Here is a 21,739-nt window from a genome sequence, read left to right as displayed (position 1 = left end):
CAGGTGGTTGTTATTAAAATATGTTGGTCTCTGCTCACACCTGATAGATCAGTGACATGTTCTTGGATCCACAAAGATGTTTCCTTCTGCATCAAGTGGGAATGTATACAGAGACCCACAGTGTGATATTATACAGAGAGAGAGAGAGACCTTAAAACACCCAGCTCGAAATGGTATTTTCCTATGAAATTCTCCCTCCACTCAGAGCTCTGGGAAGCATGCAGGAGAGGAGGTAGGAAGAGTGTCATAAGTAGAGGGAATTGAGGACACAAGGAGAACAATGACCTTGGAATCCGGTAGCAAAGGAAGATAATGCAACCAGCCTTGTTGAGACCTGAGAAACTCGGTTCAGATAGAAGGAGAAGGATAACGTCCCCTATCAGGAAACTACAGAAACAGCATAGGTGTAGAATCAGGGATTGGTTGGGTCTAGAAGGAGAAGAGGGAGTGAGCAACAGAGTGATACAAAGTGAACAAATCTTAATGAGTAAATACATAAGAAAATCTGTGAACAAGGTGATGAACTATAGAGTTCTTAAGGACTGATGGCTACTTGTGGGTTGTGCCAGCATGCAGTAAAGATGAACTCCATTTTTTAAGGAACTTGGCACTGAGACTATGATCATATTCCAATAAGTAAATGAACAACTGATAATTCAATTGATGTATTGTAAAGAAAAAAATAGTGTGACACATGGGTAGTAATTTGAACCTGTGAGCAATGGAAAATGTGTGTAATGTATATAGTATATGAAATTCCCACATAATCAGTAAAAATTATATTTAGACCAATTTTACAGTAATTTTTATCATGGAGAAAATATTCTAGTAAAGGAAGGCAGAGAATGACTCTGTTAGGTAGCTTTCCTGAAACTCATTATGTAGCACAGAAGCTCAGCCATGAACCAGTGTTTACCTAGCTATCTCATTCCCCATGAGCTCATGTGTCACCACTGAACTAGCAGTCCTGGCAATAACAATATGTTTAGATGGCTTGTATGAAGGACCACGGCAGAAAATACAGCTGCTCTTGTATCCTAGACATTTACCGTTTACCATTTATCTGCCCTGAAGGAACCTTTTGAAATGAAAACCCTAGAACCAGGAGAGTTCCTCACTGACCCAGAGTAGGACACAGCTGCCAATCCAGCCATGTCAGACAAGGCAACCCTACTCATAGAGGGTTGCCAACACTATTGTGGAACAGCAGCAGCTGTTAAATAGTGTATTGCCCCTCAGTTCTCTTTTACAAATGTGATCTTTCTCTTTTTCAGGTAAACGAATCCCAAGAATTTTCTGGTTTCATTCTCTTTTCCCTGCTCTTAAAGACTCAATACCCATGGAATGCTAGACTTGGCCAGCCTATAATATCAATAAGAATGTGAAGCTACATTTAGTGAATATGCAAATAACTGCTCAGTTCAATGTCACAACCTAGGAAATTTCAGAACCAAGACAACAGTAGGAGACTACCTTGTCTTTTGGTACATTCCCCTTAATCCTACATCACTTTGAACCTTTCCTACTAACGAAAGTGTCCAATTTAATAAACATTAATGTTTCATTTCCTACCAGACATTGTCACAGAGGTAAACAGGAGTTAATGTTTGGAATCTGTATAAAGGTATGAGCTAAAGGCTTGTTGGGTTTCACAAGAAAATGTCATGAGTGCACAGGATCAGAGATATTGGACACTAAGGAAAGTTTGTTTACTCATCTCCACGGTGAAAGACAGCGAGCGTTTCAGGAGCCAGTTTTTAAAAGTTCCAAGTAGACAACAAGCTTGAGAGAAAGGGTGAGCAGCCCTGCATTCCTCAGTCTGGGGATCTGATAGCACACAACCCAGTGATAACAGTTCCTGTCCAAGACTCCTAGTTCAGGAATAATGTCACATATTTCTATCAAGAGGTCATTAATAAATTCACCTGGTATGACAGCAAAAATCACAATGGTATTATGATGTCACCATGCTATCCTGACATCACAATGTTATTATGACCTCACAATGGGGTTATGACCTCACTATGCTATTATGATATCATATTGATATTATGACATCACAATGGAATCATAACATCACTATAAAAATATAACATAAAATGTAATTATGACATCACAATGCTATCATGACATAACATTATTATCATAGCACAATCATATAATGACATCACAATGCTATTACAACATCATTGTGGTATGACATCACAATGGAATTTTTACTTTACAATGTCATTATGACCTCAAAATACTATTATATTTTTACAATGTTTTTATGACATCACAATGATATCATGATATATGATATCACAATTGTATGACAACAGAATGCTATGATGACATCCAATGGTATTATCACATCACCATAGTATGATGACATAACAATGTTGTCATGATACCCCAATGGTATATGACATCCCAATGTATTATAAAATTAAAATGCTATTATGACATCACAATGCTATTATGTCTTCACAATGATTTGACATCACAATGGTGTTATGACATCACATTAGTATAATGGCTTCATAATGGTATGTTGTATGTGATGATTCTTATTTATCATTGGTTTTCATTTTAATAATGCTTGCTATATAAACAGCTGGATAACCAATTCACCACAAAGAGACTGGGTTCATTTAGTTAACACAGAATAAAATGCTGGTCAATAGTTACTGCCATCCAGAATCTTCAAGCCCTGTTAGTTTCCTAACATTTAGATTTTACCTATTTTATTTGCATTTGTTAAGTCTTAGGTCTGGTCCATTCTCTCCACGCTGTTCCAAGATCTGTCCTCCCTCTCTCCTCTCCAAGCTCTGCTCCATCGCCTTCTTTCCTCCCACTCATTTTCTGCCCCCTGGCTCTTCCTATTGATCAACGTTGTGGCAAGTTGCTTCATTCAGGCCTGTTTACACAAAGTGGAGACAGGTTGCATAGAATAAGTATCACAATGAACTATCCAGATTGAAATCAGAGAGTGGGGGATAGTAATCAGCATTTAAATAAACAAGGGTAAATTGTATACATTTCAAAGAACAACGTTATGACAAATCACAATACTATGATATCACAACACTATTATGACATCACAATGGGGTTATGACCTCAATATGCCATTAAGACATCACATGGATATTAAACATCAAAATGCTATTGTGACATCACAATGGTATTATTAATTCTCATTGCTATTATGACTTCACAATAGTGCTTTGAGATCTCAATTCTATTGGATATCACATTGATATTATGACATCACAATGATATTTAGACATCACAATGGTATTGTGTCAGCACAATGGTATTATGACATAACAATGGTGTCATGATATCACAATGGTAATATGACATCACCATTCTATTCTGATTTCACATTGTCATTATGACCTCATAGTGGAATTTGAAATCACAATTTCATTATGACCTAAAAATGCTATTATGATATCACAATGGCATTTTGACATCACAAGGAAAGTATGATATCTCAATTGTATTATTACATCACAAAGATATTCTGATATGATTGTGGAGTGACATCATAATGGATTTTGACATCACAAAGGCATTATGACCTGAAAAATAATATTATGTCATCACATTGCCCATAGGACATCCAAATGTCATTTTGCTATTATGACATAACAATGCTATTATGACATCATAATGATATAATGACATGACAATGGTATGGCATCACAAAGGTATTTTTTCACAATGTTATTATGATATCACATTGCTCATATGACATATCAATGCTATTAAGACATCACAATATTTTGACTTCAAAATGTTATTATGATATCACAATGTTATTATGAAATCACAGTTCTATTATGATATCACAATAGTATGACAATGAAATGCTATTTCCACATGATTGAGGTATGACATCACAATGGAATTTGGACATTAAAATAGCATTATGACATCAAAATGCTATTATGACATCACAAAGTTATTATGACATAACAATGCTATAACAACATGATTGTTTCATGACATCATAATACTATTATGACTTCACAATTGTGTGACATCACAGTGCTATTATGATATCATAATGCTAATATGACATCTCAATGGTATTAAAACATCACAATGGTTTTATATCATCATAAAGGTATGGCATCACAATGCTAATATGACATCACAATGCTAACATGATATATCAATTGTATTATGACATCACAATGGTATGACATATCAAAGGTATCATGATAACCCAATAATATGACATCACAATAATTTTATGACATCTCATTTATTTTATGCTATCACAACTGTATTAAAATATCACAAATTTATTTTATTATTATTAATTATACTTTATTCATTTTGTATCCTCCCATAAGCCCCTCCCTCTTCCCCTCACAATCCCACCCTCCCTTCCCTCTCTGCATGCATGCCACTCCCCAAGTCCACTGATAGGGGAGGTTCTCCTTTCCTTTCTGATCTTAGTCTATCAGTTCTCATCAAAAGTGGCTGAATTGTTCTCTACTGTGGCCTGGTAAGGCTGCTCCCCCTTCAGGGCGAGGTGGTCAAAGAGCAGGCCAATCAGATTATGTCAGAGGCAGTTCCTCTTCCCATTACTATATAAACCACTTGGACTGTATTAAAACATCACAATTTTTCATGACGTCATAAAGGTGTTATGTCATCTCAACTGTGTCATGACATCTCAGTGCTATTATGACTTTACAATGCTATTAGGATATCACACTGCTATTATGACATCATATGGTATGATATCACAATGGAATTATAACATCACAAAAATATAATACAATATGACAATGCAATTTTGACATCTCAATGTTATCCTGACATCAAATGAGTCTTATGACAATGGAATTATGATATCGCAATGCTGTTTTGACAACATCATAATGGTATTATAATACCATTATTAGATATAATACCATTACATAGTGGTATTATATCAAAATGCTATAACAAAATCATGATGGTATGTCACCTAAATGGTATTATTTCATCACAGTGTTATGACATCACAATGGTTTTATACTTCACAATGTTATGACATCACAATGGTACTATGATACCACGATGCTATAATCCCATCACAAAGATTTGACATCACAATACTATTATGACATCAGAATGTTATGACACTACAATGCTATTTTTATATCACAGTGGTATTATATCATTACAATGGTAATATGACATCAAATTGTATAATTACATCACAAACATATGATATCACAATGCTATTATGACATCACAAAGATATGATATCACTAAGCTCTTATAACATCACAATGTTAAGACATCCCAATGGTATGAACTCACAATGGTATTATGACATCACAATGCTATTATGGCATCAGAGTGGTATTATGTCATCACAATGCTATGATGACTTTACAAAGGTATTAGGACATTACTATGGTATTTTGACATCACACTGATACAAAGATGTCACAATACTATTATGTCTTCATAAAGGTATGACTTCACAATAGTATTAGGATATTATTTCTTCACAATCCTATTATGATTTGAGAATGTTATTATGACATCACAATGGTAATATAGATTCACTATGATATTATGACATCACAAAGCTATAATGACATCAAAATAGTATGACATTTCAATGCTATTTTGAAAATGCAATGCTATGATATCAAAATTAATTATGACATCACAATTTTATTATGGTGTCACAAAGGTATGGCTTCACAATATTATTAGGACATCATAGTGATATGGTGAAATTAAAATGTTTTTATGACATCACAATTTTATATGACATCACAAAATTATTAAGACCTCACAATGCTATCATGACATTACAATTCTATGATGACATCATAATGTTAGGACATCACAATTCTATTATGACATCTAAATTCTCTTATGCCTTAACAATGATATGACATCACACTGTTATTATGAACTCACAGTGCTATGATCACATAGCAGTGGTATCAAGTACCAATGGTATGATTTTATAATGGTGTCATGACGTCTCAGTGTTATTATGATTTCACAATGCTGTTATGACATCATTATACTTTCATGCCTTCACAATTCTATTATGACATAACAATCAAATATGCACAGGATCAGAGATACTGGACACAGAGGAAACATTGTTTACTCATTTCCATGGAAACCTCCAGAATCTCTCAAGTGCTGATTGGCCAAGAGAGAGAATGATGTTATGCAAAAGTTGAAAGCCAGTAAGAGTTTCAGGAGCCAGTTATTAAAAGTGCCAAGTGGACACCCTGCCTGAGGAAAAGGCTGAGCAGCCCTACAAGCCTCAATCTGGGCAGCTGAAAGCAACCCAACTCAGAGATGACAGTTCCTGTGTGCAAGATCTTTTAGTTCAGGAAAAGTGTCACATACTTCTTTCAAGTTGACATTAATAAAGTCACTTTTCCTTCATATGTGACTTGCACATTATGACAGATTTCCATTATTATTTGTTAAATTCAAAGATATGTTCTTAGTCTGTGAACTACTTACTGTGAAAATGCTCCCTGACCAAGGCAAATCGTTGAACAGAAAGAGTTTAATTGGGTCCTTGCTTATATTTTTACAGAGACCATCGTGGATGTCACATCAGTCAGCAGTCGTCTTTTTGTAGTCCTTAAGCAGTACTGAGAACTTTTCATACTAAACCACAAGTACAAGGCAGAGAGGGAGACTGAGAGAGACAGAAAGAGAGAAAGAGCTAGAGAGAGAGATTCAGAAATGGAGAGATAAAATAACAGAAGCAAAGATAAAAATTGACTGAGACTAAGAGACAGAGACTCCATTCTCTCTGGTCACTTTCATTGGCATATCAACCTCAAGGCACACCCTCCTATATTATAACTCCAATAGGAATAATATTATCTTACAAGACCATACTTACTAACCCCTCCTAGACATTTACTCACTGTGGAGTAAATATATAAATAGATGAGCTTCAAAGGGATATTGCAATTCATATCAACATAAAGTGGAAGAAGATGGAGAGTCTTCTAGCCTAAAAGAAGATAGCTACCCTGAGAGTTTCTCATTGAATACAATAATTAAAGTCCTAGCAAATTTCAAGGGCTAAACAACAGGACTGACAATTTTCTTTGGGGAAATGTAGATTATTTCTATAATGGAGTATTATTCAGCTAAGAAAATGACATTATGATATTCAGGCAAATGGATGAAAGCAGGAAAATAATCCTGGGTGATGTCACTAAAATATAGAAATAGAAATACAGTATGTATCTACTTATTAGGAGGTCCTCTAATACTGGGGAATAAAGTTCAAATAGGCCCTTTGGAATAGTATACCCAGAGTTCCACTAGGAGGAATGGGTGACACTGAAAAGAGCTGTTGGGTCAGGGCATGCTACAGAAATGTTCTAGCAACCCAGGCTGTTGTTATTAAAACATGTTGCTCTTGGCCCTCAACTGATAGATTGGTGCCATGTTTTTGTTTTTGTTTTTGTTTATCCAGAGATACTTCTTTCTCCATCAAATGGGATTGCATACAGAGAACCACAGTCTGATATTATGCAAAGAGAGACCTTAAAACACCCAGCTCTAAATGGGGTTTCCCTATGAAATTCTCTCTCCCCTCAGAGCTTTGGGAAGCCTACAGGATAGGAGGGAGGAAGAGTGTTATAAGTAGAGGGAATTGAGGACATAATGAGAATATTGCCCTGAGAATGAGGCCTCAAAGGAAGATGATGCAGCCAGGCTTGATGAGACCTGGTAAATTAGAGTCAGAGAGAAGGTGGAGGAGAATTGCCCCCTTCAGGGAAATAGAGAAATGGTATATAGGTAGAAGAAGGAGGCTTGGTAGAACTGGAAGGGGTAGAGGGCAGGGCCAGCAGAATGCATATAAAGTGACCAAATCATAATAAATAAATACATAAGAAAACTATGTTCATGATGATAAAGTATAGGTTTCTTTGTTACTGATGGCTTCTTCTTGGGTGGTTTTGCCATGTTGAGGCAAGGATGAACTCAGTTTTCTTTAAAGTACTTGGTACTGAGACTCTGATCATGTTCCAATGAGTATATCCAAAACAAATACTTCATTTGATGTAAATAAAGAAAAGGAAAAAAATAGTGTGACACATGGGTAGGATTTGAACCTGGGAACAATGGAAAAAGAGTGTAATGTATGTTACATGAAATTCCCACATAATCAATAAAAATAATATCTTGAAAACTTTTACACTGACTTTAACATGGAGATAGATTCCACTAACAGAGGGTAGAGTTTGACTTTGCAAGGCATGTTTTCCAGGAAGTCATTATGTAGCAGAGTATCCTAGCCATGAACTAGTGGTTAACCAGCTACATCACACACAATGAGCTCAGGTGGTACCTCTGAACAAGCAATCCTGGCACTAATACTACATTTTGAGGGTTTGTCTGGAGGACACAGCTTCTCCTGTGTCCTAGGCCTATAACACGGACCCATTTCTCTTTCCTGAAGGCCCAGTTTCAACTGTAAACACCAGTACCAAGGGGGTTCCTCACTGACCACTGCTAGGACACAGCCAGGTCAGCCAAGGCAACCCTGATAATAGAGAGTTGACAACACTAGTGTTTAACAGCCCCACTATCAAAAAATATCTTGTCCTCAATTCTCCTTTTATGCTCACCAATCTATCTCTGTTTCAGCCAGTCCCAGGAATTGTCTGGTTTCCTTCTCTTTTCCCTATTCTTAAAGACTCTTTGTCAAACTCAGGTATCTATAAGTGTGTGGTTTTATGTCTTGGTCTGCTATTCAGGTCCATTGATCCACCATTCTGTTTCTATGCCAGTACCATGCAGTTTTCATTACTGTTGTTCTATAGCACAGCTTGAGATCTGGGATGGAGATATTTCCATAAGATCTTTTATTGTAGGAGATTGTTTTAGCAATTTTGGGTTTCTTGTTTTTTCATATGAAGTTGAGAATTTTTCTTTCAAGTTCTATAAAGAATTGTGTTGGTAATTTGATGGGAATTGAATTGTTCTGTAGATTACTTATGGTAAGATGGCCATTTTTACTATGTTAATCCTGCCAAGCCATGAGCATGGGAGATCTTTCCATCTTCTGATATCTTCTAATTCTTTATTCAGAGAGTTGAAATTTTTATGATACAAGTCTTTGACTTTCTTGGTTAGGGTCATACCAAAGTACTTTTTCTTTGAACGAATACAAGAACACATCGAAAATATCAGCCACTATAGGCTTCATCCCAGGTATGCAGGTCTGGTTCAATATATGTGTATCCATCAATGTGTTCCAACATATTAAAAAAATGAATGAAAAAATTATACACAATAATATCCTTAGATGCTGAAAAAGCATTTGTCAAAATCCAAACTCCATTCATCTTTAAAGTATTGGAGAGATCAAGGATACAAGGCACATATCTAAATATAGTAAAGGCAATAGAGTAAGCCTATAACCAACATCAAACTAAATGGAGAGAAATATAAAGCAATCCCACTGAAATCAGGGAGAAGGCAAGGCTGTCCTTTCTCTCATAACTCTTCAACATAAATCTGGAAGTCCTTCCTAGAGCAATAAGACAATTTAAGGAGATCAAACAGATACAGATTGGAAAGGAAGAAGACAAAGTATCACTATTTGCATATCATATGATAGTATACCTGAGTGACCCCAAAAATTTGACCAGGGAACCCCTACAGCTGATAAACACCTTCAAAACTGTGGCTGGATACAAAGTTAACTCTAAAAAATCAGTAGCCTTCCTGTATACAAAAGAAAAAAAAAAGCACTGAGAAAGAAATTAGGTGAAACAAAAGGAATTATATTATCTAACAAGGCCATACCTCCTAACACTTCCTGGATATTTCTTCACAGAGGAGTCCACATGTAAATATACAGGCTTCAAGAGAACAGTGCAATTAAAATCTCCAGGAAGTATAAGAAGAATGAGGGAATTCTAGGCTAAAAATAAATCGTTATCCTTAAAGTTTTTCATTCAATACAATCATTAAAGTCTCAGCAAATCCAAAGGCTAAAGAACAGGACTGACAATCTCCTTCAGGAAAAACACAGAATATTTCCATAACGGAGTATTATTCTGCTAAGAAAATGACATCATGAGACTTTCAAGCAAATGGATAGAATCGGGAAAAATTATCCTAGGAGAAGTAACTAAAATGCAAAGTCATTTATTAGGAGATCTCCTAATAGTGGGGGATAAAATTCCATTTGGCCATCTATTGTGACCAACCCAGTCTACCACTAGGGGGATTGGGTGTCAGTTTATTGAGTTGAGAGCCCAGGGCATCCTTAGGAAAACTTCAAGCAACCAAGGCTGTTGTTATTAAAATATCCTGCTCTCTACCCTTAAATGATAGATCAGTGCCATGTTTTTTTTTATCCACAGCACAGAGATGTTTTCTTCTGCATCAAATGGGATTGCTTATTGAGATCCACAGTCCGATATTATGCAGTGAGAGACCTTAAAACAACTAGCTATAAATGGATTTCCCTATGAAATGCTTCTCCCCTCAAAGTTCTGGGGAGCCTTCATAAGGGGAGGCAAGAAGAGTGTCATAAATAGAGGGAATTGAGGAAACAATAATAACCAACAATAACCACAGAATCATAATGCAGAGGTAGATGATGCAGCCCTCCTTGATGACACCTGATAAATTAGGATCAGTTAGAATGGTGAGGAGGACCTCCCCTATAAACAGAATTTTAGAAAGGGCATAAAGGTAGAGGAAGGAGGGTGGGTGGGAATGGAGGAGAAGAGGGAGGGGCAGCAGAGGGAATACAATGTTCACATTGTATTTATTTCTTTATTATAAAATAATATTTATATTATTACTAAAAATAATAAATAAATATAATAAAAAACTGTGATCAAGGAGATGAAGTATAGAGTTTTTAAGGACCCGTGGCTTCCATTTGGCAGTAGTCCCATATTGTGTCAAAGATGAGCTCAGTTTTCTTTAAGGGACTTGGCACTGAGACCAATCATTTTCCAATATGATTTTGAAAAACATATATTTGAATTGATGTATTTTAAACAAATAAAAAACATTTTTAGAGTTACACATAGGTATGAATTTGAATCTGGGAGCAATGGAAAAGTAGTGTAATGTATATTATATCAAATTCTAACATAAGTAGAACAATAATATAAAGATAGGTAATCTTCAAAAATCTCAGAGACCTACAGAATATGACATTTAAAAATATTTTTTTTTATTATTTTGAAGATCCAAGACCACAGTAGGAGACCACCTTGTCATTCAGTACATTCCCTTTAATCTTACATCACTTTGAAGCATCCCTACTTAGGAAGTTGTCCAATTAAATAAACATTAAAGTTTCATTTCCTACCTGACTTTGTCATAGAGGTAAACAGGAGTAAAGGAGTGGCATCTAGATACAGGAATGAGATAAAGTCTTGTTTCATAAGGAAAAGGCAAGTGTGCACAGGATCAGAGATACAAGACACTGAGAGATGTTTACTCATCTCCATGAAAACCTCAAGATTCTCTCAGGTGCTGATTGGCTGAGAAGCAGAATGATGTCACTAAACAGAAGAAAACCAGTAAGAGTTTCAGAAGCCAGTTTTTAAAAGGCACAAGTGGACAGCTTGCTTGAGAAAAAGTTGCAGCAGCCTTACATTCCTCAATCTGGATAGCTGAGAGCCCACAACCCAGAGATGAAAGATCCCGTATCCAAGTCTCTTAGTTCAGGATCAGTGTCACATATTTCTTTCAAGTATTCATTAAAAAGTCACATGTACTTGACCTGTGAGTTTCACCTTATCACAGATTCCATTAATATTTGATAATGCAGCCATATGTCCTCAGTCAGTGAATTGATTACTAGAAAAATCTTCCCTTATCAAGGAAACTCTCTGAACAAATATGTATAATTGGCACCATGCTTACATTTTTACAGCTACCATCCAGGACTTTAAATCAGGAAGCAGTCTTCTTGTTTTAGTCCTTCAGCAGAACTGATAGCTTTTCTTACTGAACCACAAGCAGTAGACAAGAGAGGGACACAGAGAGAGACAGAAAAAAAGGTCAAGACACAGATTCAAAAATAGGGAGACCAAGACCAACTAAAGAAAGATATACAGTGTCGGAGACTGAGAGATAGAGACTCCATTCTGTCTGCTCACTTTCATTGGCATATCAACCTCAAAGCACAGCTTCTTATAATATAACTCCAGTAGTTATTGTATTGTTGAACAAGGACAAACCTGCTAAAATTTCCAAGACATTTCCTCACTGGGGAGTAAACAAGAAAATAGATGAGATTCAAGAGGACATTTCAATTCAAATCACCAGGAAGTGGAATAGATGGAGGGAGTTCTAGGCTAAAAGAACATAGTTATACTGATAATTTGTTATTCAATACAATGATTAAAGTCCCAGCAACGTCCAAGGTCTAAACAGGACTGATAATTTCCTTTGAGGAATACATGGAATATTTCCATAATAGAGTATTATTAAGACAAGAAAATGAAATGATATTTTTAGGCAAATGGATGGAACTAGGACAGATCATCCTAGTAACTAAAATGCAGAAAGTGAAGTAACTAAAATGCAGAAAGACAAATATGGTATGTATTCACTTATTAGGAGGTCTCCTAATAGTGGGGGACAAAATTCCATTAGGCCTTCTTTTGAGAACAAAGCAGTCTTCCACTAGGGGGATTGGGTGGCAGTGAATTGAGTTGTTGAGCCATAGGATCCTTTGGAAATTTTTAAGCAACACATGCTGTTGTTATCAAATACTCAGATCTCTGTCCTCAACTTATAATTCTGTGCCATTCATTTATCCACTGAGAAGTTTCCTTCTGCATCAAATGGGATTGCATACAGAAACCCATAGTCTGATATTATGCACAGAGAGACTTTAAAGCATCCAGATCTAAATGAGATTTCCCTATTAAATTCTCCCATCCTTCAGAGCTCTGGGAAGCCTGCAGGAAAGGAGGCAGGAAGAGCGTCATAAGTAGCGGGAACTGAGCACACAAGGAGAATAATGCCTTGAGAATCAGGCCAGAGAGGATCATGATGCAGCCGGCCTTGTTTGATACCTAATAAGTTAGGGTCATATAGAAGGGGGAGGAGGACCTCCCCTATCAAGGAACTAGAGAAAGGGCCAATGGGTAGGAGAAGGAGGGTTGGTGGGACTGAGTGGAGAAGAGGGAGGAGGCAGCAGAGGTGAAACAAAGTGAACAAATGATAATAAGTAAATACATAAGAAAAACTGTGATCAAGGTGATGAAGTATATAGCTCTTCAGGATTGATGGCTTCCTCTTGGCCCTTGTGCCTGGGGTGACAAGGATGAACTCAGTGTTCTTTCAGGGAATTGACACTGAGACTGATCATGTTCTAATCAGTATATCAAAGACAAATACTTCAACTGATGTATTTTAGAAAAACAATTTCAGTTTGTCACATGGGTCGGTATTGAATGTCGGAGCAACAGAAAATGAGTGTAATGTATATTATATGAAATTACCAAATAATCAATAAAAAATGATATGTTGTCAACTTTTACAATGACCTTTAACATGGAGAAAAGTTTCTGCTAAAGGAGGGAAGAGTTTGATTCTATAAGGCATGCTTTCCTGCAGCTCATTATTTAGCAGACAATCCTAGCCATGAACCAGTGTTACCCAGCTTCCTCAGACTGCATGATCTCAGGTGGCTCCTTAGAACAAGCAGTCCTGCAACTAACACTATGTTTAGAGGGTTTGTATGGAGGACACATATAGGAAACACAGCTACTCTTGTGTTTTATTCATATGGCACGGACTGATTTCACTGTCCTGAAGGACTAGTTTTAACTGTAAACCCTAGGACCAGGAGGGTTCCTCACTGACCACTGAGTAGGACACTGTTGCCGATCCACTCAGATGAGCGAAGGCAACCCTGCTCATAAAGGTTTAGCAATCTTAGTGTGGAAGAGAACCAGCTGACAAAATGTTAATTGCCCCTAAGTTCTCCTTTTACATACAATGATCTTTTACTGTTTTTGCCAAACAATCTCAGGAATTGTCTGGTTTCATTGTCTTTCACCTTTTCTTACAGAATCAATTCCCCAGGGATCCCTAGACCCTGCCAGCCAATTATATCAGAAAGAATGTGAAGGTACATTTAGTGAGCACACCAGAAACTGGTCAGTTCAAAGTCAAAAACCTGAAAAATTTCAGGTCCAAGACCACAATAGGAGACCACCTTGTCATTCTGTATATAACCTTTAATCCCACATAACTGTGAAGCTTCCCTATTTAGGAAGCTGTCCAATTAAATAAGTAATAAATTTCATTTCCTACCTGATATAGTCACAGACGTAAACAGGAGTAAAGGTGAGGGATCTGGATAAAGGGATGAGAAAAAGGCTTGTTGTGTTTCACAAGAAAAAAATGCACTTGTGCACAGGATCAAAGATACAGGACACAGAGGAAAGTTTGTTTACTCATCTACAAGGAAACCTCAAGCTTCTCTCAGGTACTGATTGGCTGAGAGGCAGAATGATGTCATGAAACAGATGAAAGCCAGTTATTAAAAGGGCCAAATGGGCAACCTGCCTGAGAGAAAGTTTGAGCAGCCCTACATGCCTCTTTCAGGGCAGCTGAAAGCACACAACCCAGAGATTTCAGTTTCTGTGTCCAAGTTTCTTAGTTCAGGAAAAGCATCACATATTTCTTTCAAGTACTCATTAATAAAATCACATGCCCTTGCCCTGTGAGTTCTATATTATCACTGATTTCATTATAATTTGTTAAAAGCACAGATATGTCCTCAGTCAGTAAATTACTTACTGTGAAAATGCTGCCTTACAAAGTCAGATCTTTGAACAAAGAGCATTTAATTGGGTCCTTCCTTATATTTTTACAAAGACTATCCCTGATGTCATGTCAGTAATCTTTCATCTTGTTGTAGTCTTTCAGCAGAACTGAGAGATTTTCTTACTGAAACACAAGCGGCAGGCAGAGGAAGAGAGACCAAGAGAGACAGAGAGAAATAGCTAGAGCAAAATATTCAGAAATAGTGAGACCAAGACCAACAGAAACAAAGATACAAAGTGACAGAGACCAAGAGACACAGACTCCATTTTGTCTGGTCACTTTCATTGGCATATCAATCTCAAAGTACACTCTCCTACAATATAACTCCAATAGGAATTACATTATCTGACGAGGCCATATCTCCTAACACTTCCCAGATTTTCCTCAGTGGGGATTCCACATGTAACTAGATGAGCGTCAAAGGGACATTGCAATTCAAATCACCAGGAAGTGGAAGAAGATGGAGAGACTTCTAGGCTAAAAGAACATTTGTTTGTCATTCAATATAATAATTAAAGTTCCAGCAACTACCAAATTCTAAAGAGCCGGACTGAAAATCTCCTTTGGGATAAAATGGGGAATGTTTCCATAATGGAGTATTATTCAGCTAAGAAAATGACATCATATTAATTTTAAGGCAGATGGATGGAAACAGGAAATATCATCCTAGGTGAAGTAACTAAAATGCGGAAAGACAAATATGGTATGTATTCACTTTATAGAAGGTCTCCTAATAGTGGGGATAAAGTCCCAATAAGCCATCTATTGTGAACAAAGCAGTCTAGGGGATTAAACTAGGGGATTGGGGTGGCAGTTAATTGAGTTGTGGGGTCAGGGCATCCTATGGAAATTTTCAATCAAACACACCTGCTGTTAGTAAGATATGTTGCTCTCTCCCCTCAACTGATAGATCAGAGCCATGTTCTTTTGTCCACAGAGATGTTTCATTCTGTATATATTGCGATTGCATTCAAAGATCCACAGTCAAATATTATGCACAGAGAGACCTTAAAACACCCAGCTCTAAATGGGATTTCCCTATGAAATTCTCCCTTCTTTCATGGCTCTGAGAAGCCTGTAGGAGAGGAGGCATAAAGAGTGTCATAAGTAGAGGTAATTAAGGACACAAGGAAAACAATGTCCTGAGAATCAGGCTGCAGAAGATGATGATGAAGCCAGCATTGATGAGCCCTGATAAGCTAGGTTCAGATATAAGGGGGAGTAGGACAACCCCCTATCTTGGTAATTAGAGAAAGGCCTAGATGTTGAAAAAGGATGGTTATTGGGACTGCAAGGGGAAGACTGAGGGTGTAGCAGAGGGAATACAAGTGAACAAATTATAATAAATAAATACCTAGGAAAAACTGTGATCAAAGGGATGAAGTGCAAAGCTCTTAGATTCATGGCATCTTTGTGGGGGTGGTGTCAGGGTGTGACAATGATGAATTCAGTTTTTTTAAGGGACTTGGCACTGAGAATCTGATTATGTTCCTCACACCACTGAGTATGACATAGCTTGCCTGAAAGAAAGGCTGAGCAGCCCTACATTCCTCAATCAGGGCAGCTGGTAGCATACAAGACAGAGATGACAGTTCCTGTGTTCAAGACTCTTTCAGTACTATTGTCATATATTTCTTTCAAGAGGTCATTAATAAAGTCATCTGCTATGACAGATAAATTGAACTTTGACATCAAAATGGTATAATGACATCACAATGCTATCATGAATCACATTATTGTTATCATATGGCATTCATATTACGACATCATAATTCTATTATGGCATTATTGTGAAGTGATATCACAATGGAATATTGACTTCATAGTAGCATTAAGACCTCAAAATACTATTATATTATCACAATGCTTTTATGACATCCCAATGATATCATGATACCACAATGTTATTAGGACATCTCAATAGTGTGACATCACAATGCTATGATGACATCACAATGATATTATAACATCACCATGGTATGATGACATAACCATGTTATCATTATATCCCAATGGTATTATGACATCCCAAAGCTATTATGGCATCACAATTCTATTCTACCTTCACAAGTATATGACATCACAATGGTGTTTTGCCATCACAATGCTATAATGGCTTCACAATGATATGTTGTAGGTGATGACTAATATTTATTATTGATTTATCTTCTTTTAATGTTTGCTGTTAATAATAAACAGCTGTATAACAAATCCACCACACAGAAACTGGGTTTGTTTAGTTAACTTAGAACACAAGTCTGGTCAATAGTTACTCCCTCCTAAAACTTCAAGCTCTTACAGTTTCCTAACATTTGGATTTTACCCATTATACTTACTTTTTGTGAAATCTTAGATCTGGATCATTCTCTCCATGATGTTCCAAGATCTCTCCTCCTGCTCTACTCTCCAATCTCTGCTCCCTAACCCTCTCTCCTCCCACTCATTCCCTGCCCTCTGACTCCTCCAATTGATCAACATTGTGGCTAGTTGCTTTATTCCGGCCTGTTTACAAAAATTTGAGACAAAATACTTAGAATAAGTATCACAGTGCAATATCGGGATTGAGAAGAGAAAGTGGGGTGTAAAAATTAGCATTTGAATGATAAGTTGTATCAAGGATAAGGTGTATACGTTTCAAAATAACATTATAACAACAATGGTATGACAATATCACAATGCTATTATAACATAACAATGGAGTTATGACCTCAATATGCTATTAAGATATTACATTGATATTATGACATAAAAATTCTATTATGATGTCACAATGATATTATTAATTCACAATGCTATTGTGACTTAACAATGATATTATGAAATCTCAATGCTATTCTGACATCCCATTGATATTATGACATCACAATGCTATTATGACATCTCAATATTATGACATCACAAGTACATTATGATGTCACAACTTCATCATGACATCCCAACTGTATCATGTCATCACAGTTGTGTCATGAAATTTCAGTGCTTAACTAAAAGATATTTCAATAGTAAATTTTAATAACTATCAACAAATGGCACCCAGCTAATATAACTGTACAATACATGACCACGAACTAATCTAAGTATCCATACCCTTTAAATCAGATTTTAACATAATTTGGAGAGGTGAATAAGCTCTAATACAGTAATACAACCAGCAGTAATACAACCCCTATAACCCAAACTTAAAACCTAAAAACTCCCAGATCAATTACTGTTTCTTTAAGAGAGACTCTTAAACAGCCTATTGTGGACAGACCTGAGACTTAACAAAACAAAACTGGCTACTAAGACAGTTCTAACAGGAGGACACACAAGCATTGCTACCTTAAACTGTGGCTGGCTAAGCTCAGCTAAACTCAGCAGCCATGTCTGGAAAGAAAGAAATGGAGGCACACAGACCTCTAGACAGAGCTTGGCCTAAAACTGCATCCAATAAATAAATAAATAAATAAAAGCAATGGCAGAGGGTGTTTTAATCCACTTTGACTTTGTTTTGGTTATCATAGTCATGGATTTGGTTGAAATATATTTAATGGTGTTGGCTTTTCTAGAGGACTTCTCCAAGTAAGGTGCAAGGAGGAAATGGGAAAAACAATCAAGGGCTGGAATACTAAGTTACAGACAATAGAAAGGGCACTCTGCCTAATAAAAATTAGATTAATAATGGCTAAAATTCAAAGCTGTCTGGCTGCAAGATACTTGTCAGCTCTTTCTGGTAAGGGTCCACCAATTCACTAAAACATCAACTAAATTCCAAAAAACAACCAAGTGGACATTGCTTGTTACAGCATAACAACTGACCCAGAACTTAAAATTTTCTTGTATCTTTGCTTAATTTTCATTTAAAAGCTTTGAGTTACAATTATATTGATTTGAAAAAAAAATTTTTGAACAAGTTGATGAAGGCATATGCCTTTAATCCTAACACAAAGTAAAAAGAAACAAGCAGATCTGTGACTCCCTGATCAGCCTAATTTACATAATAAAAACCAGGATGGAAACTCCTGCTGTTTAACCACTTGCAGAGATAGTCTAAGATTCAAAATGACAAAATTTTCCTTAAGGTTACCATATAAGTTCTTTTTTCTTTATGATAGATGTTATGTCCTTACTGTTTTAAAAATTGAATTCACATCAGTTTTAGGTTTATATGAGGAGATATCATGTCACAATGCTTTAAGAAGGCCAGCTAATCTCAGAAAGTGGGACTTCCACAGAAGAACTGGTGCCAAAGGTCATTTTGGTTTAAGAGATATGCTCTGTTGGTCAATGTCAGAACGTAAAATTAGGCTGGGAGACAAACATGCAAACTGCCTGACTTATCAAAAAAAATTAAATGCTGAATAAATTAACATGTCACACTGCTCTGGAAGCTGACATATCTTTTCAATACGAGATATTTTTCATAGGAGATAAATATTGGTCATGCCTAATGCAAAACAGACACAGGAGGTTTACAGCTGGCAAAGTTCACACCAGCCTAGTTAAGTTCTAAAACCTCAAAAAATATACTTCATATGTTTAAAAAGCAAGTCTGTCCATCCAATATTGAAATGGGAAAAAACAAAAGAAAGCCAAAACAAATGTCAAAACCCAGTTACAGGATGTCTAACCTTAAGGCTAAACCTAAACCCTACCCCTAACACTATGCTATGCTGACATCACAATGGTATAATGTTTTCAAAATGGTATTATGACATCACAATGGAATTTTGACATCACAGTGCTTTGATGATATCACGATAGTTTTATGATATCCCAATGCTATTATGACATCACATTGATATTATGACACCAAAATGCTATTACAACATGATTGTCGTATGATATCACATTGGAATTTTGACATAACTAACTAGTATGACAGCACAGTGCTATTATGACATTGCAATTCTATTATGACAATGATAGTTGTATGCCATAATAATGGAATTTTGACATCACAATTTCATTATGACCTCAAAATGCTATTATGATATTACAAAGGTATTTTGATATCATAATGATAGTATGACATCACAATGGAACTATGACATCTCAATGCTATTATGATGTCATATGGTATTAGAACATAAACAATATAATGTAACAATGCAATTATGACATTACAATGCTATTATGACAGCACAATGGTATGACATCCAATGGTTTTATGATTTCACAATGGTTTTATGACATCACAATGTTATCATGACATCACAAATATAATATGACATCACAACTTTATTATAACACCTCAATGGTTTTATGTCATCACAATGGTGTCATGACCTCTCAGTGCTATTATGACATCACAATGATATTAAGACATCACAATGGTGTCATGATATTCCAGTGGTATTATGACACACCAATGGTATTACAACATCAAAAGGCTATTATGACAATACAATGGTATTTCAACATGATAATTGTATATATTAACAATAGAATTTTGATGTCATAATGGCATTATGACCTCAAAAATGTTATTATGACGTCACAAAGGTCTGAAAGCTCAATACTATTTTGATATAACAATGATAGGTCATCACAATAGTGTTATGGCATCACAATGGTATTATGAAACTAAAATGTTATTTGGAAATCTAAATAGTATGACATTCCAATATGATTATGATGTAACAGTGGTATTTTGACATCACACTGACATTATGAGATCATAATGGCTTCAAAATTGCATGACATCTCAATGATACTATGACATTAGAATGATAGGACATCATAATGTTATGATATCACAATAGTATTATAATATCACAATGGCTTTATGCCATTAAAATGCTATTATTACATCAAATTGCTATTATGACATTACAATGGTATTATGATACCTTATTGATACAATCACATCAAAATGGAATTATGATGTCACAACTTTATTTTGACATCTCAATTGTATTATGTCATTACAGTAGTGTCAAGACATAAGTGATTTTATGATATCACAATGGTATTATGAAATATAAAAAATGTCATGAAATCCCAATGGGATTATGATATCACACTGCTATTATGATATCACAATAGTATGACATTGAAATGCTATTATAAGATCAAATGACATTATTCCGTGACAGTGCCATTATGACATCTAATAAAATTATTACATGACAATGGTTAGACACCCCAATACTATAATATCCTCCCAAAGATATGATATCACAATGGTATTGCAACATCACAATGGTGTTATGACTTCACAATGGTATTATGACCTCACAATTCTATTATGAAAGCACAATGCTATTATGACATCTCAATGCTATTATCTCAATGACCTCAAAATGCTGTTATGATATTACAAAGGTATTATAACTTCACAATGGTCTTATGACATATCAATGCAATCATGATAGCACCATGATATAACAACTAAATGTTATTAAGATGTCACAATGTTATGATGACATCACAACGGTATTATGACATCACAATTTTAGTGTGACTTCACAGAGGTATTATTATGACATCACAATGGTGTTATGAGTTCACAATGCTCTGATACAATAACAATGATACTATAAATTCACAATGCTAGTATGATATCTCAGTGCTGTTTGGACATCACAATGTTATAAAATCACAGTGCTATTACAAAATCACAAAAAGTATTATGACATCACAATGTTATGAAATCCCAATGATATTATGATTTCACAATGTTATTAAGACATCATAATGCTACTAAGACATCACAAGGCTTTTATGCTATCATAATGGTGTTATGACATCACAATTCTATTATGACATTACAATGACCTCATAATGGATTTTGACATCAAAATTCATTATGACATAACCTCACTTTCTTGACATTACAATGCTATTATGACATAACAATCCTATTATGAATTAAAAATGGATGACTTCACAATAGTATTAGGACTTCACAATGCTATGATGACATTGCAATGTTATG

This window comes from Meriones unguiculatus, assembly GCF_030254825.1.
Source record: "Meriones unguiculatus strain TT.TT164.6M chromosome Y unlocalized genomic scaffold, Bangor_MerUng_6.1 ChrY_unordered_Scaffold_23, whole genome shotgun sequence".
Lineage (NCBI taxonomy): Eukaryota > Metazoa > Chordata > Mammalia > Rodentia > Muridae > Meriones > Meriones unguiculatus.
This window is presented reverse-complemented; position numbering follows the sequence as displayed.